Source organism: Trichechus manatus, unplaced genomic scaffold (assembly GCF_000243295.1).
Source record: "Trichechus manatus latirostris isolate Lorelei unplaced genomic scaffold, TriManLat1.0 scaffold00245, whole genome shotgun sequence".
In the NCBI taxonomy this organism is placed as follows: Eukaryota; Metazoa; Chordata; class Mammalia; order Sirenia; family Trichechidae; genus Trichechus; species Trichechus manatus.
Genome location: NW_004444181.1, coordinates 356,877 through 382,036, shown reverse-complemented (window position 1 = coordinate 382,036; position 25,160 = coordinate 356,877). Strand labels below are relative to the sequence as shown.

Genomic DNA, 25,160 nt, shown 5'->3' with positions numbered 1-25,160 from the left:
TTCTTCTTATTACTCTGACTTGTTCCAGAGAGGACATAAGCAGTTTACATAGCATATAAGATAGCATTATGATGGAGGTAGAATTGAGAGAAAACCACTTGGATAGGGTTTGAAAACCCTATGAAAAGCACCAGAAATGCAGCATTATGGAAATGCACCCCATTGTGATCTACAGCTACCTGCACCACAAATGTGGTTCTAAGCATTGTTGCAACCACAAGGGAGACCTGGTCAGGTAGACAATTTACAGTGCCCATGGAATTGAAGGAAATCAATCGCTAAGCCAAAGTTCAGCTATTTTTAGTGTGATGACATGACATTTATCCCGAAAGTTTGCAGTAAGGTGGCAGGGTAGGGGCGTGGGGGTTGTGAAGTATATTCAGCACAGCCTTCTGGCAGACACAGGGCCAGTTTCCTGGAGCTGATATGTACATCATGCAGTTCAATAAAACCATCTTCAGTGGGCTTCTAATCATGGAACCGTTCTCTGCTCCTCTGGCGGGTGCAAACATTGGGTTTTAGACCTTCTGGAAGAATATAAGGAGTCCCCATGTGGCTCGCCTGCTAACTGAAAGGTTGGCAGTTAGAACTCTCCCGAGGTTCCTCAGAAGACAGGCCTGGTGATCTGCTTCCAAAAGGTCACAGCCTTGAAAACCCTATGGAGCAGTTCTGCTCTGCACATATTGGGTCGTCACGAGTTTGAGTTGACTCAATAGCAACTAGTTTTTTTTTTTTTTTTAAGTATATAGGGACTGTGTTTCTTCATGCAGACCTCCTCAAATGTCTTCACTATAGACCAACTTTCTGATAAATGTTGGAGATGATGAGCTTAGCATTTCTCCCTGACAAGTTTCTGGAGTGCGGTGTTTTTGTGCTGCCATTTTAGTTCAAATACATACACATAGCAGTCAGTTGAACTGGGGTAGAACTGACCTTCTTTTTTGTAAGCTGGGAGCCTAGCTGGGATCCAGGCCTGAATGAAAGATTATCCTGAATTCATTTAGAGGTGAACTGTAGTTACACCTGGAAGACGAACCCAGGTCCTCCATCACAAAAATGATCAAGGCCTTGAATATCTTCTCAGCAATCCTAGTCCCCAGATCTTGGTTTATAAAGACCATTCTCTACTAAAAAGAACTAGGAAATGTCTGCTTCCAGGGCTGGGGCTGGGAAAATACAAAGTGAACCTGAACATTGTTTTTATGCTAGAAAGTAAGAAAGTGCTCAAAGAATGATGGGGAAATGTCCCAAGGACACAGGTGTCTTCCTGGAGGGGATGCCACTGGCTAAATATGGGATAACTTGAACATCAAAGATAAATAATGATGGTAGCCGCTTTTAATCCATTCAATAAAATAAGAATCCATGAGTCCATGCTGATATAAATAAATAAATGGATAGCGTCTTAGGCTGGGTTCTCTAGAGAAGCAAAACCAGTAAAATGTATAAATATATATGTAGATTTATATCAAAGAAATCACTCATGTAATTGTAGAAGCTGGAATGTCCCAAGTCCGTGAATCAGGACAGAGGTTTCACTCCATTCACGTAGCCACAGGGGCTGTCAAACACAAGATTGGCAGTTTGGAGAGCAGGGCTCCCGCTCACAGGTTGTGAAGATTGACAAATTCCAAGATTGGCAGATAAGCTGATAGCTTAAGTCCCAAGAACCAGAGGTCAGATGAACAGGAGGCAGCCGCAGGATCCAGAGTAAGCAAAAAAGGCAAAATGTCTGCTTATATTAGGATGCAGGCCACACCCCCAAGGAAACTCCCTTTCAGCTGATTGGCTACTCACAGCAGATTCTATCATGAGAGTGATCACATATAAACACTGAGAATCATGGCCCAGCCAAGGTGACACACAATCTTAACCATCACAGATAAGTAACGGAGAAGAAAATATCTTCCTTATAGCAGAAAGCCAACCATAAACGCTGAAAGAATGATGGAGTTAGAAAATCACCATTTGTTACCATCATGGTAATAATTGATTCAGGTAAGAATCATCAATGGATGCTCGTGGGTGAAAGTGATGAGGAACAGGATATTTATGTGGTCTCAAAGTATCTACCCACAACATACTTTTTGCAAAATGAAAAAGTAATGTGGAAGATTATTCCTGGTGCCCCTGAATTCTGATGTAGCATTGCTAACAAGATCAATTTAAAGATTAGAAATCAGAAATCAGTCTGAACCTGTATCCAATTCTGGTTCTGACACTTGTCAAATTGTTGTCAAAGAACACTTGGCATGGTTTGAATCCATAGGGACAGGCCAGAAAGTGCCTTGAAAGGTCCCCTGAGCTGTCACCAATATGCACTGTGGTTTTCATATGCTCAGCGTGCATCAAGGAGGTGAGAGAGAGAAGACCCATTAGACTAGGGTTGTCTTTATGTCCTCAGGCTGCCATAACAAAGTCCCTCAAAGTGGGTAGCTTATAAGAACAGAAATTCATTGTCTCACAATTCTGGAACTTAGAATGCTAAATTCAGGATGTCAGTAGTATCATGGTCTCTCTGAAAGCTCCACGGGAAGATCCTTCCTTGTCTAGCTTCTGGTAGCTCCAGGTGTCTCTTGGCATTCCTTGGCTTGCAGATATATCTTCATATGGTTTCTTCCTCCCGTGTTACACTGTCTCTGTTTCTGTTCTCTTTTATAAGACACTGCTCGGGTGGGATTAGAACCCACCCTACTCCTATATGACCTCATGTTGACTGATAACATCTTCAAAGACCCCATTTCCAAACAAGGTCACATTCACAGGTACAGGGGTTGGGCTTCAACATATCTTTTGGAGGGACACAATTCACCCCATAACAAGGGTCTTACCACTATGCAGCTTATAGTCTAGTTGGAGAGATGAGAATGGCAGGTGGGAAAGTAGGACACAGTAGGACCCAATGAAGTGATTCCCTTCCTGGGCAGTGAGGAGCTGTTTAGAGGGGAGAAAAAAGGAGGGCTGAATCAGGTCAGCGCCTCCTGGAGGAGGTGACACTACTCGGACCTCATGGGGTGGGAGTCTTTGGACTGGTTGGAGAAAAGATACAGCAGAAAAGCAGTGTGGGGAAAGACAGAGAACAAAAGTGAACCCGGACAGACTTAGAAGGTTCCAGAGATGTGTTTTTTAGTGAAAATCCATTCTCGGGAAAAGCATTTTTATTAAGGAAAGTTCATATGCTTTACTGTTATTCAAGAATTTACTACAATTATTCTGATTCAAGAGCCTATGATTAGACAGAAATATAGCCAAAACACATCTTTGCCTCTTTGTGAAGCCTTCTCATCTGTCACATTTGGTTGGGTCAGTGACTGTTTGCTGTTGTTAACTGCTGTTGAGTGAGACTCCAATTCATGGCAACCCCAACTCATGGCTAAGTCAGTCCCCAACACAATGGAACGAAATGCCACCCAGTCCTATGCCATCCCCATGGTTTGCTACAGATTGGACCATTGTGATCCATACGATTTTCATTGGCTGATTTTTAGCAGTAGATTGCCAGTTCTTTCTTCCTGGTCTGTCTTAGTCTGGAAGCTCTGCTAAAACCTGTTAAGCACCAAAGCAACATGCAAATCACCACTGATGGACGGGTGGTGGCTGCGTGTGAGGTGCGTTGATCGGGAATTGAACCTGGGTCTCCTCGTGAAAGGCAAGAATGCTACCACTAAGCACCACTGCCCCTAGGGTCAGTGACTAGGAAGGTTACATATCACTTGGGGCCAAGGTCCCGCTGTAGGTTATGTGGATAAAAAGCTGTTCCATAAGAATAGAGGCATTTTTGATGAGTTTGTTAAGGACACCCTTCTGCATTACCCAAAATCCATTGCTGTCGAGTCAATTCTTACTCATAGTGACCCTATAGGACAGAGTAGAACTGCCCCATAGGGTTTCCAAGGCTGTAATCTTTTTGGAAGCAGAGTGCTACATCTTTCTCCCACGGAGAGGCTGATGGGTTCGAACTGCTAACCCTTCGGTTAGCAGCCAAGTGCTTTAACCACTGTGACACCGGGGCGTAATTGCTTGATAGAAGGCAAGGCTGTGTTGTGTGGATGTGTCATTTATAGGAAAGGTTGAGTGTCTTTGTTGATTGCTAATTGCTGTATTTTTCCCTCGGTCTTCTAAGAAAACTGGGGTTGGGGACATAGGGGCATTTGCATGAAGGCTCTTTGGGGAGAAATGAAGGACCCTCAGCCTCCAAATGAGTTGATGTTAAGAATAAATGTTACAACGAGAAGAGCTGAGAACATGTAAGTAGTGTGAGTATTTTTCACCGAAGCGGAAACAGAGGAAGAAAAAAGGAAATGGAAACGTCTCCTTCTAATGCAAACACTTGTTAAAAAAAGTTCCTGTTCTTTGATTTTTTTCTCTGAATACACAATGTTAATAATAGTACTGTTTACTGATAAGTCTCTGCCTTTGAACAGAAGTTCAATTTTAGCTTTCTACCAAAGGTCAAAAACCTCGACTCCGTATTATATTCTCATTCAGCGGGAAGGGAAATGTGAAATATAAATGCAAATTATTTCATCTCCATAGATCCCATCTACTTCTGTTTCTCCAGCGAGGTTCCATCATTGTTGCTGTCTTTGGTAATGATTTTCTGGGGCAGATTGAACGTGTAATTCTGCCTGGAAGTAGAAGAAAAGAGCCCACAGTCCTCCTTCTGGCCCATCTCCTCATTTAAACTGTTCCTACTGTATACATTTGGAGCCCTGGTGGCACTGTAGTTAAGAGCTAGACTGCTAACCAAAAGGCCGGCAGTTTGAATCCACCAGCTGCTCCTTGGAAACCCTATGGGGCAGTTCTACTCTGTCCTATAGGTTTGCTATGAGTCGGTATCGACTCCACGGCAACGCATTTGGTTTGGTTTATTTTACATATTATAACATTTTGTATTAACATTTGTTTTATGTCAGTCTTATCCCATAGAACAGGGGAGAGCTAAAAATGGCTTGACATTTTTAAATGGTTGGAAAAAACAAAAGAATAATAATATGACATGTGAATATTATATGTGTCCATAAATAAAGTTTTATTGGCACACAGCCACACTCATTTGTTTATGTATTGTCTGCGACTGCTTCGGCGCTATAGACGCAGAGTTGAGTGGTTGCAACAGAGACTGTGAGATCTTCTGCGAAGCCTAAAATATTTACTATCTGGCCCTTTTCAGAAAACGGTTTGCCAAAGCCCTGCTCTAAAATGTTAGTTCTTTAAGGGCAGGACTATACCCCTTTTATATCTTTGCCCAGTGCCATACACATAGTAGGCTTTGAAAAATCATTGCCTGCAGAATGAGGACACCTCATTGGAGTCCCTAGGTGGTGCAAGCAGTTAACGCTCTTGGCTGCTTACCGAAAGGTTGGAGGTTTGAGTCCACCCAGAAGAAAGCCCTGGCCATCTACTTCTGAAAAATCAGCCATTGAAAACCCTACGGAGCACAGTTCTGTTCTGACACACATTGGGTCACCGTGAGTTGGAATCAACTTGATGGCAACTGGTTTGGTGTTTTTGTTTTTATCACACTTTGCCTGTTGAGATTTTACTTGTTGTTCTTTAGAAATGCATCTTAGAAGACTTTGGAGACATGGAGGCGTGCCCTGAATCCAGGACCCACCCCTTGTCCTCGCCTGTTCATTACTGCAGTGAGTAAGGGTTATATAGTGATATACCCTGTCTTTAATTATGGATTAGAAACTTAAGTAAAGTGATCGCCTTTTCCCACACTTTGCTCTTCTGAGAGTCTGGCGTGTTTCTTTGGCAGAGGGAAGGAAATTTACAAAGGAAACCAGGAAACAACAAAGAGAATTCTCTGTCCTTGTGATTAGGCAGAATGAAAGCAGTGTGGGAAGTTTGCTCCTGTAGTCTTTTTTAGACTAGACCCATTTAGAGAAGGGCACAGAGATACTTCTACGTGGCAGAGCCTCTTGTGACGTTCTGAGACCAAATTCTGGTACAAGTTTGCCTTTAGGATCTCTGCTTTAAGCTATTGGTATTTGAATGGAACAATCTACTTGTTCCTTAGAATGCTCCTTAGAAGCGAAGATAGTGAGACTTTGATTTACTTATTTTGGACATGTCATCAGGAAAGACCAGTGGCTAGCAAAGGAAATCATGTTTCATAAAGTAGAGGGTCAGTGAAAATGAGGAGAACAATGAGGTGGATCGACACTTTAGCCACAATAATGGACTCAAGCATACCAACGTCATGAAGATGGCACAGGACTGGGCAACATTTTGTTCTGTTATACATAAGGTCATCATGAATCCGAGTGGACCTGATGGCAAGTAACAACAATAAAAACATTTGTATGAGGTGGAGTTTATAAGATGCATGATAGATATTGGGAGGGGAAAGGATCCTATAGAATCGACTCTTTTAGTAAAATGTGTTTTTAAATTTTTTGATTAAATAACATAGCAGCTTTCTTAGGGAAGCCAGATGTTGCCCTGGGCTACTGGGAGAGTCTAGAAAACATGACGCCAGATGAAAAGGAAATAATTCAGAAGGTCTGAGACACCTTTAGATTAAAAACAAACAAACAAACTTCATCCCTTTTATTGAACGCGTAGTATATGCCAGATTGTGCTAGCTGATGAGAATAGGAAAAAAGGCATAATCTCTGTCTTCAAAAAGGCAGAGTCTGTTGGGGACACACAGCCATATGGTCAATTACCCACAAAGCACTGGGCATCATGGAGGTTGGTAGAAATGCAGGGGAGTAGTGAGAGTGGACTCTTGATCAAACAGTCAGGAAGTCTTCACAGAAGGGCAGCATTTGGAGGGAGATTTGGAGAGTAAATAGGGGTTATCTGGAAGGTAAATGGGGGAGATATTGCAGGCAGAGTTAGAGGTATAGCAGCTGTGCAGGCTGGAGGTGAAGTGAAGCATGGTGTGTTCAGGAACTTCAGCAGCATAAGGATGTAATAGAGCAAGGGATAAGGATCTGGACAAGTGGCAGGGGCCTGGCTGTGTCACACAGAGGAGATTGGTGTTCATGCCTCAGCCTCCAAGGAGTACTGAATATGTTTGAGCTGGGGAGCGAGGGGATGGAATCTTCAGGTTAGAAAGTTTATTCTGACAGCTATGAGGATTATCATTTGGAGAAATGAGAGTCTACAGTGAAGGAAACCAGTTTGGAGGCATTGTAATAGTCCAGGTGGGAGGGGATGGTGGCTTGAACCAGTGCAGTGGCCACGATGCTGGAGAGGAGGGGATGTTTGGATACTAGAGATGGGTATGAGAGGGAATGAACAAGGCAGGGCCAGGGCCACCACATATGGTTATGCAGGTTGTACGCTGCACAAGTCACTGTATATTTATTGTAAGAATTTCCCAGAAGATGGCAGTAGAGTGTCTGGAGGAGGGATGCTTTGTTCACACAAAGGAGCCCTCCCTATAGGCTAGTAGCAGCCTAGGGCTTGGTGAATGATTGGGAGGGAGAAGGCTGCAGAGTGCAAGTGAGGGGAGAGCATAAGATGACCAGCAGGTTCCTGACCTGGGAAACTAGGAGACTAGAGGTGATGTTCATCAAAGTGTGGGATACAGGAAAGGGAGAAGATCTGAGTTTAGGTCTATGCTATGGATTGAACTGTGTCCCCCAGTAGATATGGTGAAGTCCTAACCCCTGGTACCTGTGTACCTTCTTTGGAAATGAGGTCTTTGAAAATGTTTTCAGTTAACTTGAGGTCATACTGGAGTAGGGTGGGTCCTAATCCCATCTGAGTGCTGTCCTTACAAAAAGAGAAGAGACACAGATGGACACACAGAAGTAAGAACATCATGTGAGGACAAAGACAGAGGTTGGAGTGATGCATCAACAAGCCAAGGAATGCCAAGGATTGCCAGGAACCCGAAGCTAGGAAGAGACAAGAGAGGATCTTCGCTTAGAGCCTTCAGAGGTACGCATCAACAAGCCAAGGAATGCCAAGGATCGCCAGGAACCAGAAGCTAGGAAGAGACAAGAGAGGATCTTCCCTTAGAGCCTTCAGAGGTAGCATGGCCCTGCTGACACTTTGATTTAGGACTTCTGGCCTCCAGAACTGGGAGAGAATCAATTTCTGTTGTTTAAGCCACCCAGTTTGTGGTAGTTTGCTACTGCAGCCTTAGGGAACTAATACAGACCTGTTATATTTAAGGGACCTGAGAGACATCCAGGTGGGGAGGTCTAGGACACAGTTACCTGTTGGTATGCAACTCAGAAGAGAGATGTGGGCCTGCACCTTTGGGAACCACCTACACACTGATTAGAATTGAAGCCAAGGAGCAGGGACATGGTTGCTTTGGGAGGATGTGCAGAAAGAAAGTGATGAGGGCCCAGGACAGATCCCTGGGGAGCTATTGACATCTTAAATGCCAGGTAGAGGAGCCTTGAAGGAAACTGACTAGGGAAGGTCAGAACTGGTTCCCTGGACTGGTTCCCATTGTCAGGAGGTAGAGGCTTTAGGTGACTGAGACCAGATTTTTTTTTTCTGTAGCAATTTAAAATGACTCTAGACTTTCCTTCTGTAGTGCCTAAGGGACCAGTCTGGTTTGTGACCATGTACGATATCTCACAATTCATTTATTTTGTGCTTAATTATCCAATGCCTACTATGTTCTAGAAACTGTCTTGGTACTAGGAATATGGCAAAGGCAAGACTAGGTACTGCTCTCATAGAGCTTACATCCAATTGTTAATAAATTATTCAGTGGGATAACTTCAGTGGGTGATACGTACCACACAATGTGATGTGGTGCCTAGTGATAAGGGTTGGTTTCTATTGGGTGGTGTCATGGATTAAATTGTGTCCCCTCAAAATATCTGTCAACTTGGCTAGGCCGTGATTCCCAGTATTGTATAATTGTCCTCCATTTTGTCATCTGATGTTATTTTTCTATGTGTTGTAAATCTTACTTCTATGATGTTAATGAGATGGGATTGGCGGAAGTTATATTAATTAGGCAGGACTCAATCTACAAGATTAGGTTGTGTCTTAAACCAATCTCTTTTGAGATATAAAAGAGAGAAGTGAGCAGAGAGACATGAAGACCTCATTCTACCAAGAAAGTAGAGCCAGGAGCATGTGTCCTTTGGACCTGGGGTCTCTGCTCTGAGAAGCTCCTAGACCAGGGGAAGATTGATGACAAAGACCTTCCTCCAGAGCCAACAGAGAGAGAAAGCCTTTCCCTAGAGGTGGTGCCCTGAATTTGGACTTGTAGCCTACTAGACTGTGAGAGAATGAATTTCTGTTTGTTAAAGCCATCCACTGGTGGTATTTCTGTTATAGCAGCACTAGATGACTAAGACAGCTGGTCAGGGAAGACCTTCCCAAGGAAGAGCTCTGTCCTAGGAACCTCAAACCCAAGTGGCATGGCTGGGACACAGGGAGTGAGGTGGGAATGTGGTCAGGATAAAGGCACACAGGCAGGCAGGGGCCGGGTCAGAAAGGCCTCAGAGGCCATGGGAATGAATCTGGGTTTTGCAAATGTAATGGAAAGACATTGGAGGGTTTTAAGCACAGGATATGACTTGCTCTGATTTATATTTTATTGAGACCACTCTGACTGCTACATGCAAAATGGATTTTTATAGAGTGATTAAGGAGTCCCTGAGTGGTACACATGGTTATTGTGCTCAACTGCTAACTGAAAGGTTGAAGGTTTGAGTCCACCCAGAGGCACCTCAGAAGAAAAGCCTGGTGATCTACTTCTGATAAACGAGCCATTGAAAACCCTATGGGTGGCCATGAGTTGGAGCAGACTTGATGATAACTGTTATTTATTTATTTATTTATTTAGGGTGGTTAAAATAAAGTAGGGAGACCAGGTTGGATGCTATTGCTTCCACATTATGATGACTTAGTCTGGGGTAGTACCCACAGAGATTGATGTATTTTGGAAGGAAGACCTGTAAGACTTACAGATAGTAAGGGAATTAGATGAATCAAGTCCAGTGTCCCAGGTTTTGACTTGAGTGACTGCATGGTTGATGATGACATTTACGAACATAAGGAAAACTGTAGAAGGGAACAGGTTCTAGGAGGGTGGGGAATCTCTAGATTCTGTTTTGGCAACATCAGTTGTACAAGTATGTTAAGCATCTACATAGGGATGCTACGTATGCAGTTGAATCTATGAATGCAGAACTCAAGGGAAAGGTTAGGACCAGAGATAGAAATTTGGTGTCGCATGCAAAAAGATGATAATTAAAGCCAAGGGCCAGGCTGAAATCATTGCGAGGGTCAGTGGAGACTAGGACTCCAGATGGAATGGGCTCTGAAGTACTTCCATCTTTAGAGGTCAGGAAGAGGAGAAACAGCTTGCATACAAGAATGGAAAGGAGCTTCTGCTAAAGGAGGAGGAAAAGCAGAAGTAGTGGTGTCATGAATATCAGGGAAGAAAGGAGACAGTGGTCAATGACATTAATGATGGTGAGAGGTCAAGTAAGGACAGGATAGAGAAACGGCCTCTGGGGTTAGTGTGATTGACATGGTTGGTGAGTTTCAGTGCAGTAGTAGGATCAGAAGCTCACTTGGGTTGGGAAATAAGAATGTGGCATTGGAGACTACAGACAATTCTTTTTAGAAGTGATGTGGGCAGAAGAGCTGAGAAATAAGACAGTATTAGAAAGGGACATGAGACCAAGAGAAGTATAGTTTTGTTTTTACTCGTTTGTTTGTTCTTTAAGATGGTAGATATTAGGGAATGCTTCTACACTGATGGCAATAAACTAGTACAAAAAGTTGGTGATAGAGGAAAGAAAGAAGATAATTGAAGCCCTAAAGTTTTTGAATAGGCCGCGAGGATGGGATCCCAAGTTGGCCTTGGATAAAATAGGGCTTCACAATAACAGGCAGGGAGACAAAGACTGAGGTTAAAGGGCCAGGTGGGTTAGTAGATATGGCGGTGTGAAGATGCAGGCAGTCCAGTCTGATGGACTCAGACATAGCAATGATCATGAAGATGGTGCAGGACTGGGCAATGTTTCATTCTGTTATACAAAAGATCACCGTGAGTCAGGGCTGAGTTGATGGCAATTGACAATGACAACAAGTGTAAGGCCAGGTGGAGATGTTGGAGGATTGAAGAGAGAGAAGGTAGAAATCATTATTTTAGTGAGTGGGAAAATGAACACACTAAGCATTAACTTTTAATTCATATTCCTTGGATCCATCAGTGAATTTTGCTAACATCATTAAGAAGAAACCCTAAAGTGGGACACATGAGGGGTACCCCTGAAGGCAACTGTACACAAAGTCTAACACCCTCTCTGTCTCTTCTCCTCAGGGCCACCACCTTCCTGGGTCCCCGATGCTCAGTATTAGTGAGGTGCCCCCTTGCACCTGGTCCAGCACCTATCAGGCTGAGGTAAGGTACACCACTGTGTCATTCTACTTTTCAATGTGGCAACAGAGGACAACTTGCTTTGCAAACACAGAATTCAAAGTGCCCACTGTGACCCCTGTCAACATCAGAAATGGGCATTTCCAGCCACAGTGAGTTTTTGGCTCACTCATCTGCCAATTGCAGTGTGCCAACCTGTGCCAGACCGCCCAGCAGGGGAGGCTGTGAAGCTGTATCTGAGACAGTGCTTCTTTTCCTTGCTCAGGATTTGTTGGTGGCCAATCAAGCTGAATCTCTCCACATGTATAGCCCTGGCTTTTCTGTTGTTGGCTTAATGACTGTGACTTCTTTCTTTCCCCAACCTTGGGGCCATGGGGTGACAAGGAATCTGCAGGCCAGGCTGGATGTGCTGAAATCCCTTAGGGTGGACACTAAGGAATACGCTGGAAAGACAGAAGAATTACTTGGAAATCATAGACCAGCATCATTTTTGCTCTGTGTAGAATGTATACCCTTTCTGACTTTGGGGAGACAGACAGTACAGATAACTGAGTATCTTAAGCAGACAAAGGCCTACCATTTTATTACTACTTTAGCTTTCTGAGTTGTATTAAACACACTTAATTTTGGGCCAATGTGAATGTAGCATTAATTTTTCTATTTTAGACTCGATCTTTACAATCTTGTCTCTTTAGTATTCCCTATTGTGTATCCTTCTCCACTGTTATTACTCATGAGCCCCTCCCTGATCTATTAGCTTTCACAGATTTCTATTATTACTCACCCTCTATAAAACATGCTTGAGAAAATGTAAAAGGAAATGGATTTAATTAGCAAAATGTTTAATTAAAATCTTCCAAGGATGGCTTCACTGACTAGAGAATAAGCATCACCATCATCATCATAAAACACCAAAAAAGGTCCTGTTGGATTATTTACCCTGAAATGGAAACCCTGAAAGGATTTAATTAGGCTGGCCAAAGCCTAAACCTTTTTATTATAGTGCTTTCTGGCAGGGAGTTCAGAGTCAAAATTGATTCTTCCCTCTCAATGTTAAACTTTATATTTTCCTCCCCTAAGGGTTTACAAGCTGCTGCTTGGTTGCACTTTGGATTATACTTGGCATTGCACCAGGCCATTTTGGACGAGATTGGCCCAGAACTTCAACTGGCACAATCACCTGATAACACTGAGTTGGGTAGAATCTGAGAGTGTGAGCCCGTAGGCTGCCCTCTCAAGGGACTCAATGCCAACTGTTATGTAAGAGTGGATTGCCCCTGCCTGCCTTCTGCTGTCAGGTGAGGTGAGCCTGGTGGGGAAGCCAAGGCCAGTAATCAAGAGATAAAATATCATCGAGTCATAATTGTCAGTGCACTAATGAACTCTAATCAATAACCACTACTTTGGAGATTCTCAAGCATACCTTTGTGTACTAGGTCTCCCCTGGAGAGGCACTGGGGTGGGTAGATTGGGGAGCTGGACAGCCCTGAGATTGAATCATGTCTTTGCCATTTAATCATCTGAGTGACCTTGGGCAAATTACCCTCTGCAATCCCTCACCTGAGAGTTAACTTCCTTATTTGTTAAATGGGGATGATACCTACCTTTCAGAATTACTTTGAGGATTGAAAATAATCTATGTAAAGCATCTAATAAACTATTTGGCACCAGATGAGGCCCCCAGGCGGCACAAAATGGTTTGTGCTCAACTTCTAAATGTTTTTGGTTTGAGCCCACCTAGTGGCACTGCAGAAGAAATGCCTGGTGATCTGCTTCTATAAAGATCACAGGCAAGTAAACCCTATGGAGCAGTTATACTCTGTAACACATGGAGTTACCATGAGTTGGAATCGACTTGATGGCAATGTTTTCTGGGTGCCAAATGAACGACAGCTATGAGAATGAAGATGAGAATAGTAGGATTTGCAGAATCATAGATTTACTCTCTAAATTTATCGAATGCTTACTATGCACCAGGTCCCATGCTCAGTGATTTATGTGTATTATTAATGGAGTCTCCTTGTAGGTAAAAGCACTATTTCTATTTTTCAGACTGGAGTACATTATACATTATGTAACGTGATGTGCCAGATTACTCAGATAGGAGTGGAGGCAGAATTTGAATTCAATCTGTCTGACCTTCAAGTCTTAACCAGTGAAGGGATGAATTGAAGGATGGAGGAGAAGGTCTTCAAAGTAGCTAGCTACAGATGCATTTCCTGGCCAGATTAGCACTATTAGCAGTATCCAATGACCAACTTATCAAATGTTAGCATGGCATTTTGTGTCAGTCAAGATAGGCTATATTTTACTGTGGTTACCACCAACCCAGATTTTAGCGGCTTAACCTAACATAAGGCTATTCCTCAGGCATGCTGCATGCCTCAAGGGGCTTGGTGGTTGTGGTGGGGTATGGGGGTTGGTCCTACTCTTCAAAGGCAATATCAAGTGTTCAGAATGATGGAGGCTTATTATGACATGCGCTACCGTGAGGACTGTAGAAGTGGGAAGGAAAAATCATACACTGGCTTGAGAAGTTTCCACCAGAAGTGATACTAACTGCTTATGCTTATATAGATGGAAATGAAGGAAGTCATAACCTATGACGTGCAGATGACACAACCTTGCTTGCCAAAAATGTAGATGACTTGAAACACTTACTGATGAAGGTCAAAGACTACAGTCTTCAGTATGGATTACACTAGAATGTGAAGAAAACAAAAATCCTTACAACTGGACTGATAAACTACATCACAATAAATGGAGAAAAAATAAAATTTGTCAACAGTTTCATTCTACTTAGATCAATAATCAATGTCCATGGAAGCAGCAGTCAAGAAATCAAATGACATATTCCACTGGGCAAATCTACTTCAAAAGACCTATTTAAAATCTTAAAAAGCAAAGATTCATTTTGATGCTAAGGTGTACCTGACCCAAGACATGATCTTTTCAGTTGCCTCATATGCATGTTTTCACATGAGCTGGACAATGAAAAAGGAATACAGAGGAAGAATTAATGCACTCGTATGGTGGTTTTGGTGAAGAATATTGAATATACTGTGGACTGCCAATAGAACAAATATAATAGTCTTAGAAGAAATTCAGCTAGAATGTTCCTTAAAGTGACAATGGCAAGACTTCTTCTGCTCACTTACTTTGGGCATGTCATCACGAAAGACCAATCGCTAGAAAAAGACATCATGTTTGGTAAAGTATAAGGTCAGTGAAAATGTGGGGAACCCGCAATGAGATAGATTGACACAATAGCCACAACAACTCAAACACAGTGATCATGAAGATGGCACGAGACTGGGCAACATTTCATTCTGTTAGACAGAAGGTCACTAGGAGTCAGAGCAACCAACAACAACAGCAACAAAGTGAGTCACATGTTCATGCTCAATGCAATAGGGATGTGTGATCCTAATACGTGTTTGGAAGAAAGAAGCTGGACATATTTAGTGAGCAACACAAATGAATACCGCACTTTTTAACCCCCAACTCACAAAAAAGTTTTCAATTTAGTTTACTGGTTTTCAAAACCACTAGGGGATGGGTCATAGACTGTATTATTGTTATAATTATTTGTTCTCAGCCTCTGTAAGAGGATTATATTTCTCCATTCCATTGACATCAGGTATTGCCGCATGATTTGCTATGTCTAAAGAAGCGAGGTGTTTTATTTTTTTCTCCTCTCATGAGAATGGCATATCTTAGAAAGGGGCTGCAACTTCACTTGGACCCTGGAATGAAGAGGATGTGAATAGAGCTGCAGAAGACATGTAATGTGAATAAGAAATAAACTTTTGCTGTTTTAAGCCCTGGAAATTTGGGACCTGTTTGTTACTGCAACATAACTTGTCAAAATCAGATGATGCAGTATCTTTCTTTGTAAATAGAAAACAGTGGAATTGGCTTTATACAAATTCACATTTACTGTGAATTTCATTGTAGTTGACATTTAGTTTAAGGCTTAAACAAGTTTGAAGTATAAAGTATGTATCATACTTTAAAGCAAAAGAATCTATAAGGACTTATTATGTAAGCAAATAAATATTTGGAGTCCCTCGGTGGTGCAAACGATTAATGTGGTCAGGTGCTAACCTAAAGGTCGGAGGTTTGAGTCCATCTAGGGGTGCCTTGGAAGAAAGGCCTGGCCATAAACTTCTCAAAAATCAGCCATTGAAAACCCTATGGAGCACAATTCTACTCTAACACACATAGGGTCGCTGTCTTAGGCTGGCTTCTCTAGAGAGCAAAACCAGTGAAGTATACACACACACATACACACACACACACACATATATACATAGAGAGAGATTTATCTCAAGGAAATGGCTCACAAAGTTGTGGAGGCTGGTAAGTCCCAAGTCCGTGGGCCAGGAGTCAGGCTGGAGGCTTCTCCTGACTCATGTAGCTTCGCGGGCTGATGAACCCAAGATTGGAAGGTCAGATGGCAGGCCTCTGGCTCACAGGCTGTGGAAGCTGATGTATCCCAAGATTGGCAGGTAAGCTGCTATCGCAAGTCCCAAGAACTGGAGATCAGATGATGATGAGCCAGGTGCGGGATCCAGAGCAAGCAAAAGCCAGTGAGCTTTGCCAGAAAGCCCATATTATTGAATGCAGGTCACATCCGCAAGGAAATTCCCTTCCAGCTGATTAGCGGCTCATAGCAGATCTCATCATGGAGTTGATTACATCGTTACATAACTGCCAAACTACATCATAACTGGTAAACCACTGAAAATCATGGCCCAGCCAAGTTGACACACAGCCTTAACCATCACCGTCACCGTGAGTCAGAATCTACTTGATGGCAACCGGTTAAATATTATTTAGTTGAGTTAATAGTACAAAAATACATGTCCCAAATTGGTACATTAACTGATGCCTCAGGATTCTTATGAAAAATCTAGGAAGGGAATTGGGAAAATGGAAATATTGCTTTCAAAGGCAAACTACTTGTCTTGTCCTCATTGAGCAGTTGCCTTAGAAGACCTGAGAATAATCTACATTCAAGTCCACTTTTGGCAGAAGTGATGATGATGAAATGTTACTATCTATAGGAATGCAGAGTCCTTTCTGAGTCCAGTGATCCTCATTATTTCAGGTCCCACGCTGAGGCCAGGCTGGCATTAACCCCCACGTTGTGAGTGTGCATTGCGTGCACTGGCACACAGCTTGACATTTTCAGTTTTGACTCTTCAGAGTGCCGTCAGGGGGACTCATTTGTCATTCTGTCGTGGCACCAGCTGCAAGGTCCCTGAGACCAACTGAGCCACTCACCGGGACGTGGCCCTCCCAACTGCCAGGCTGCCCACTCCTACAAAGCTTTGCTCTGTATTGCTTTTCACCCGTGCAGTGTATGGGGGAAGAGGTGATCTGCTCTAATGGAATTTGGGAAATTGAAAGGTCACCTGTGAAGAAGGTACCATTATTGTTCCCATTTTAGAGTTGAAGAAACTGAGGCATAGCAAGTTTAAGTAAGCCAGCAGCTGTGGTTTGAACCCAGGATGGTTTGACACTGTAAATGACACAGGCGAAGCACAGATGAGCTGAGCTATAGCTGAGAGAATAGGTGCCTGGGTGGTGCAAATGGTTTGCACTTGTCTGCTAACCTAAAGGTTGGTGGTGTGAACTCACCCAGTGGTACCACATAAAAAATGCCTGACAATCTGCTTTTGCAAAGATTACAGGCAAGAAAACCCCATGGGGTTGCCATGAGTTGGAACTGACTTGATGACAATGCCTATAGCTGGGAGCAATGACTTTTAGCTGGGGGATCAGAATGGCCTCTGATAAAAAGAGAGAGATGAAATAATACAACACGCAAGATTTGTAAGTGGGTGGGTGTGGGACAGAGGGGCACGGGCATGCTTAACTGGAGAAGAAGCTCCTCTGGATGTTTAGCTTGTTGGCGCGCATGTGTGTGTGCATGGGTACGTGTGTGCTTGCGTGTGTGTGTGTGTGTGAATAATTTATATGCTTTTTCCCAGAGAGCCTCTTCTGGTCATTAGAGACTGTCTGGTAGAACTGCTTTGCTGGCAACACGCTGTCAGCACTCATATTACTGAATGCCCTAGGAAACAATAAAACTCTATTTATTGAAGTCCATGCTAATTAGAGGCTGCACACTATTTGAGACTCACTTCCTAATTGGAATGGTGCTGCTTCTTTCCAACATGAGTATTGACCTCAGAGTCTGGGTCAGAGCTAACATCTAGATACTAGTCCAATTCTTTTCTTGGGTTGGAATTCTAAATTGTATGCATTGGCTGACCATAACTAACTTCTATCGAGCACCTATTTTTGTAGCTCCTCATAGACCATTTGGAGAAGGAAGCACAGTGGATTTTTCTGGTGCTGATGTTTTAATAATGAAAAATTTCATAATTACCTAGTACTTTGGTCTTTTCAGGTTTAATAATAAATGGTGGCCTTGGTGCATTGTCTTCTAAATTCTGAGACCTAAATACCTACTAGGAGTCCCTGGGTTAAGTTCTTAAATGGTTAAAGCACTCTGCTGCTAACTGAAAGTTTGGTGGTTTGAATCCACCCAGAGGTGCCTCAGAAAAAAGGCCTGGTAATCTGTTTCCAAAAGATCACAGCCGTTGAAAACCCTATGGAGCGCAGTTCTACTCTGAAACACACGGAGTCGCCATGAATCAGAGTCAACTCCATGGCAGCTGGTTTGGTTTTTAAAAATACCTTCTAAATTATGGGAAAATGTTTATTAGAGTTATAGTGTTGGGTTTCTTACAGTATTCTTTTTGGAGGGAGTGGTAGAAAAGTTAAAAAAAAGTCTATGTGTGTTCTACAGCATACAATCGCAGATTCTTAGGACATTTGGTGAACTAGAACAGAGTGTCCCCAAGCTGCTGAGGATTACAAAGAGTTTAACATATGTGGGGAGCAGCTGTCATCACTTTTCACCCAGCCAATGACACTACTGGGATATATTATATTGAGGCGGACATTTTGGAAGGAAGCCCTGAATAAATGACTTGAACCAAATGCTGCAAGAAGAAACGATAGCTGAATTTCTTGATGTTCATGGGTGGTAGATTTCTACCTAGGAAAAGATATTCATGTGTCTTTGTTTTTTTTTTTTAATCCTGCCCTCTAGAGGTTTACCAGGAGGATACTTCTGTGGAGATTTTTTGCCCAAATTCTTAACATTTCAAATCTCATCAATTAATTTTTTTCCCAGGCTAGGTAGTAGGGGTTATAGCTCTTAAGAGAAAAAGGCTAAGTCAAGAGACATACTTGCCAATTGAGGGATTAGCAGTACCTTATCTAAAGGACAAAATAAAATCTGAAAAAACAATGTAATGATTATAAAATATCATTACTAGAAACAACTTAAGAGTACTGTAATTTTAACCCTCAACCATCTTATGAGAAATGCCGCCTTTCAAACTCTGTAATCTTATAGTAAATGGCATTTTGATTACAGCAAACAAAAATGGCACTTAGAAATTTGACAGAGGTCTTTTTATAGACAATGTTTACTTAATTTTGATCGCAGAACTGTTTTGCTATCCATCTTATTTTAATATATGACTTCTTAAAATTCGTGTGAATGCATAAAGAAGTTTAAAGTGAATTGATAATATTTGGAGACCAGCAGAGAAAGAACCAACCACAAAGGAAAAAGAGGAGCTAATGGTAGGAGAAAAGAGAAGAGAGTCTGTCAGCGCCTTAGATACTGCTGTCAGCACGTTAGATATTGGTTGTCCCTTTGGGTGCATTTCTCCACGGAATCTTCATGAACCAACAGCACTCATGATGCAGAGTGGTGGACAATGCCGTCAGGGCTCTTGGGTCTCAAGTTCCTGCTCTGCTAGTGACTATTTGACCCAAGCCAAGTTACTAGTCTTGCTGGGCCTCAGTTTCCTCATCTGCAAATTAGAAGCTGGGTAAAGATTCCTTCTTGCTCAAGAACCCTGTGACCTGTGATGTGATTTATGTGACTAAACGCTCTTCAGGTGAAGAATGCTAGTCAAGCAATGGAACCACACCATCTTCATGAAGATCTGTTTTACAGAAGGTCTGTTCTGTTATACATGTTATACATAAGGTCATACACATACACACATATGTGTACATGTATACATATGCACATATGTATTTATGTATAGTCATGTATGTTGTTAGTCGCTGTGGAGTTGGCTCTGACTCATGGTAACCTTATGTACAACAGAATGGAACATTGCTCTGTTCTGTGTCATCTTCACAATTGTTGGTATTTTTGAGCCCATTGTTGCAGCTGTTGTGTCAATCCATTTCAGGGAAGGTTTCTCTCGTTTTCACTGACCCTCTGTTTTACCCAACAGGATATCCTTCTCTAGCAATTGGTCTTTCGTGATGATGTGTTCAAAGGAACCAAGACGAAGTCTCAAGACTAGGAGCGTTCTGGTCGTACTTCTTCCGAGACTGATTTGTTGGTTCCCTGGCAGTCTACACAGTATCGTCAATATTTGTTGCCAACACCACAATTCAAATGCATCAATTCTTCCTTAGTCTTCATTTTTCATTGTCCAGCTTTCCCATGCATATGAGGCGATTGAAAACACCATGGCATGGGTCAGGCACACTTTAGTCATCAAAGTGACATCTTATATGTATACATATGTTATAATAAGGTTATGTTATACATAAGGTCGCCGTGAGTCGGAGCGGACTTAATGGCAACTAACAACGACAGGGATGGAACTGAGCTTTCCCATGTGAAGGATAGTTTACCTTCACCTCTTCCAGTATACACTAGCCCTCCTCTTTGGGAATCCGCAGAGAGGACTTCTGGGCAGTCAGCCCTGCTTCCTCTGCTATAAACTGGGAGCCCTGGCACATTTTCTCATATTTAGTAGGTCTTCAGTAAATGGGTTTCCCCCCTTCCTTCACTTTCCCCAGTTTTCTATGCAGTATTTAAATCTTTCTGTGGTTCTCTCTCTTCTTTAAGGAAAACTTAACAGGAAAGAAAAACAGAAACACCAGAGATGGAGGGAGAACCCATATATTAAGAGGCTTAAAAGAGATATCAAACAACCACAGTGTGTTAACTTTAGTTGGATCCTGATTAAGCAAGCAGATTGTTAAAAAAAAAAAATTATAACATTTATGAGAAAATTGGAAGTGGGAACACTTATTAGATACTGGATCTTAAGGAATTATTGTTAATTATTTTAGGTGTCATAATGCTATTATAAAAAACCAAACCAGTTGCCGTCAAGTTGATTCTGACTCATGATGACCCCATGTGTGTCAGAGTAAAACTGTGCTCTATAGGGTTTTCAATGGCTGTAATCTTATCGAAGTAGATCACCAGGCCTTTCTTCTGTGGCATTGCTGGGTGGATTCAAACTGCCAACCTTCTGGTTAGTAGTCGAGCACTTAACTGTTTGTGCCACCCAGGACTCCAATGGTATTATAGGTATGTTTTAAAAAGAGAATGGGATACTACTCAGCAGTAAAAAAAAGGTGAACTGTTGATAAATGCATCGGTATGGATAAATCTCAAAATAATAATGCTGGGTCATACAAGCCAGACAAAAAGAGACCATACTGCATGGCCATTTACATAAAACACTAGAAAAATGTCAGCTAATCATCTTGACAGAAAGCTGAGCAGTGGCTCCCTGTGCATGGGGGTAGGCAGGGACGGGCAGAGAAAGGGACAAGAAAGGAGCATGAGGAAACTTTGGGGGGTGATGGAGCTGTTCACTCTCTTGATTGTGATGATGGTTTCATGGTTGAGTACAGATGCCAAAACTAATCAAGAATTTCACTTTATATATACCATATGTCAATTTTACCTGCATAAAGCTATTTTTTAAAAAGAAAAAAAAAAGAGTAAATATATTTTAGAGATACATACTGAAATGGAGTGATATGATGTTAGGGGTTTACTTCCAAATAATTGGGGGCAGTTAGTGAGTGGGGATATAGATGACACAAGTTTGGCCACGTGTTGACAACTATTGAAATTGCATGATGAGTCCACAGGGGTTAATTATACTCTTCTGTCTACTTTTGTATAAGTTTTATATTTTCCATAATATATAAAGTGTATGTATATATATCCAGAGAGAGTGTAACAGGGTCTCACACTCAGGAGGCACATTTGCCAAGGTGCCGGGAAGGGCTGCCCGGCACAGTTGCATAATCGCTGGGGATAAATCTGGAGGTTCATCAATCAGAAAGGCTATAGTAAGAGTTGGGTTGGCAGGGGCCCAGCTCCGTGTGGCTGTCATCTAGCCTCTCGATCAATTTACCCTCTATAAATAAGTCTATATGAATGCTTTACTATTTTAATGCACATTTGCCACAGCTGCTGAGCATGTTTGTTTACGTAGCTACGAACCCTTCTGTAAACATCACTATCTCAAAATTGCCCATGTGTCAGGAACATCAACGGTCCCCTTCAGAAATATTTGCAGGATGAGACATGGCCAGCTCCCAGATGTCTGGGTGGCTGGTGTCAGACTTTTCCAGGGTGTGATTCATGTTCAAAAATAGAACCACATGACTGGAAGGTTCTTGAGAGGTCACCACAAACATTCTTCTGACTCCAGGTGGGACCACGCCAAGCCGTCCCTTATGATGGTCAGAGGGCACGTTGAGTGAGGGGGGCCTAGGGCCCGCACCTGCAGGCTTGCTTCCTGCCTTCATGGAGCTTACTCCCATTTTCTAGAGACGAACCTGACTCTGAACTCCCGGACAAAGCAGGCTTGCCCCAGTGCAGCTGGTACTGGAACATGATGCACGTCTTAGCTTCCGGGTGCTACCATAACAGAAATACCACAAGTGGGTGGCTTTAAAGACCAGACATTTATTTTCTCACAGTTCTGGAGGCTGTAAGTCCAAATTCAGGGCACAGGCTGTAGGAAAAGGCTCTCCCTCTGTCTCAGGAGGCTCTGGGGGAAGATCCTTGTCTCTCTCAGCATCTGTAGCCCTGGGGCGGGCAGCACTGACATTCTCTGTTTCTTAGCCATCCTCAAACATCTTCCTTCCACGTGTGCTTGCTCGCCTCTGTGTCCACGCTGCCCCTCACATCACTCAGAAGTGCTTATGTTTAGGGCACACCCTACCCTGATATGGCCTCATTAACATAACAGAGAAACCTCTGTTTTCAAAAGGAATTCCATCCACGGCAGAAGGGCTGGGATTCTAACACATATTTGGGGTGGGGGGGTGGGGCACAATTCAACCCATAACAGTGCAACATCGCAGCACCACTGCGCATGGGCGTGAACAGCCAGCAACGGAAGGACCGCGGGACAACCCAGACCTCCGGAAGATACCATGTCGGGATCACAGTGTACCAACTACACACGAGAGAGGAGAAGGCTGCTGCCTGGAGGTTGCAGCGTGCAACTCATCCTGGAAAAAGGCCCTCTGATTGAGATCAGTGAGCATAGTAATTTAAGGTCAAAGAAGACATTTTTGAACGAAGTAACGACCAAAGCGAAAGCCGTTTTTGTGTCGGCTTGCAGCTTTCACGGCTCCTGAAATCCTACCCAGCACTACAAAGCTAGTGGATTTGCTTTCGTCGGGCGTGTATTTGGCCTACATTTATTTTTGCCTGTGACTTTGATATATGGAAGCATTTTTTCCCCAGGGGGCCCGTTTAATGCCCATAAATCCCAATTGTGCTTTTCATTCACAAAGAAAAAGTACCGCTTGAAATCTTTAGAGATCAGATATCTACCAATTCTGTCAGGAAAGGAGCAAGACACATGCCCAGTTTCCACTGATGCCCCCAGAATTTTCTAGAACATCCCTCCCCTTCCCTCTGCTTTCCAGAAATTAGAAAACTAATTTTTAGAAAATAAGTCCAGTCCAGTTGCTGTCGAGTTGACTCTGGCTCATGGTGACCCCATGTGTGTCAGAGTAGAACTGTGCTCCATAGGGCTTTCAATGTCTGATTTTTGGAAGTAGTTCACCAGGCCTTCCTTCTGAGGCACCTCTGGGTGGACTCGAACCTCCAACCTTTCAGTTCGCAGCTGAGGATGTTAATCATTTGCAACCCCCCAGGGACTCCTTGAAAATTAGTACTGATTTCCTTTTCCCAGAAATGAAGGTGAAAGTTTTGATCCTTTTTGCTGGCACCTACCCAGTTTTTTCTAAGAAAGGGATGGAAAGGCCACTGGCTGCTCAGAGGCAAGTATCACTGCTAATTACCAAAAAAATGATGTTTGTCCCTTTGGAAAGGCTCGCCCATTACAAGCTACCATCAGAAAGACAGGGTCTGCCCCCAGGAGCATTCTGATTCAGGCACATCACGAAGATAATTTACTGATTTCATATTAATTTATTTTATTTTTGAGAGGGCCTTGGGTTGAGGGGACACAATGCTGAGCTCCTGCAATGTGAAGCTCAGGTTAACATCAGTAACCAGAGGTTACATCTCCCGTGACTTTTGTTTCTTCAGCTCAAAGATGCAACGTTAGCAAGATTTGTCCACTGTTCTCTCCCTCTTGTCCTATTGGGAAAGTTTATAGTGAGAATCTAATATAAAAACCGCATCCAGAGCGGTCAGTTTACATTACCAGAGCCTGTACCTCAGTGGCTACCACTAGGGGGGACCCAGAGTCCCTGTGCTCAGCGAGGTTGAAGTTTCCGGTCTGTGTGAAAAGACAGAGGTTCCTGCTGGATGAATTTCCTCCCTGTTCTTCGTCCTCAGGAGTCCCTGGGTGGTGCAAATAGTTAATGCAGTTGGCTTCTAACTGAAAGGTTGGAGGTTTGAGTCCACCCAGAGATGCTTTAGAAGAAAGGCTTGGTGATCTACTTCCAAAATCTCAGCCACTGAAAACTCTATGTAGCACAATTCTACTCTGACACACGGGGGGTCACCATGAGTCAGAATCGACTCGAAGGCAATTGGTTTTCTTCCTCCCCAACAGTCCCTCCACCCCCATCCTCTGCACTCACACATAGCCATGCCGCAAAACCCCCAAAAGTCGGGCTTAAGATACAGCTTGCCCCTGCTAACAATTGCAACATGTATTTAGTATTTGACAGCGATCATTTGGCTATGTGTGAAAGCCCAGCTGATTAGGGACGTGTTCCTTTTGTTCTATGGAAAAAAGACTCGTATCACTGAGCTCCATTTGCAGTCTTTAACTCAACGTTTTCATTGTTTGCTACATTTTTTAAGGCTATTGCAAAAGTTTATGCCACTGTAAGAGAAATTTGCTTGTAGTCATGGCTTCGCCTGTTGGGTGCAAGGAGGCAGGAATGTAAGACCAGTGCCCTTCATTTGCGAAGGATGCCTGGGGTTAGGTGTTGATGAAGACTCTGCGGCTGCATTTTCAGATGATATAAACCAACCCTGAGACTCAAGGTGAAGACCAAAAAGCACTAAAGGGCAGATTGTGTAACTAAATATAAAGATGCAGTGGTGGTTAATTGATCATTCCAAAGAAGAATTCTCACCTTCTGTACAGGAAGTGCCAGTGCACCTCACGCGCAGCCACCACCCGTCAGTGAAGGCTTGTGTGTTGCTGTGATGCTGAATGGATTTCAGCAGAGCTTCTAGACTAAGATAGACTAGGAATAAAGGCCTGCTGATCTATTTCCAAAAATCAGCCATGGAAAACCCTATGGATCACAACAGTTGGATCTACAACCAATCATAAGGATGCTGTAGGACAGGGTAATATTTTGTTTTGTTGTGCCTCAGGTCACCGTGAGTCAGGGGCTGACTCAATGGCACAAATTGTATATAACAACAACATATTCTATAATACTAGATCCCAAGGCAAATACCTGCAACTCAGTAGAACAGTAAAGGAGTTAGTGAATTAGGGTTCTAGTTTATACTGATACC

General features: G+C 42.9%; 1 protein-coding gene across 1 annotated transcript in view; it reads right to left on the bottom strand.

The window, feature by feature from the left end:
• Positions 1-25,160, bottom strand: part of KCNJ6 (potassium inwardly rectifying channel subfamily J member 6) — a 384,976-nt gene that overhangs the window by 108,537 nt on the left and 251,279 nt on the right. The gene's annotated exons all lie outside the window — the stretch shown is intronic.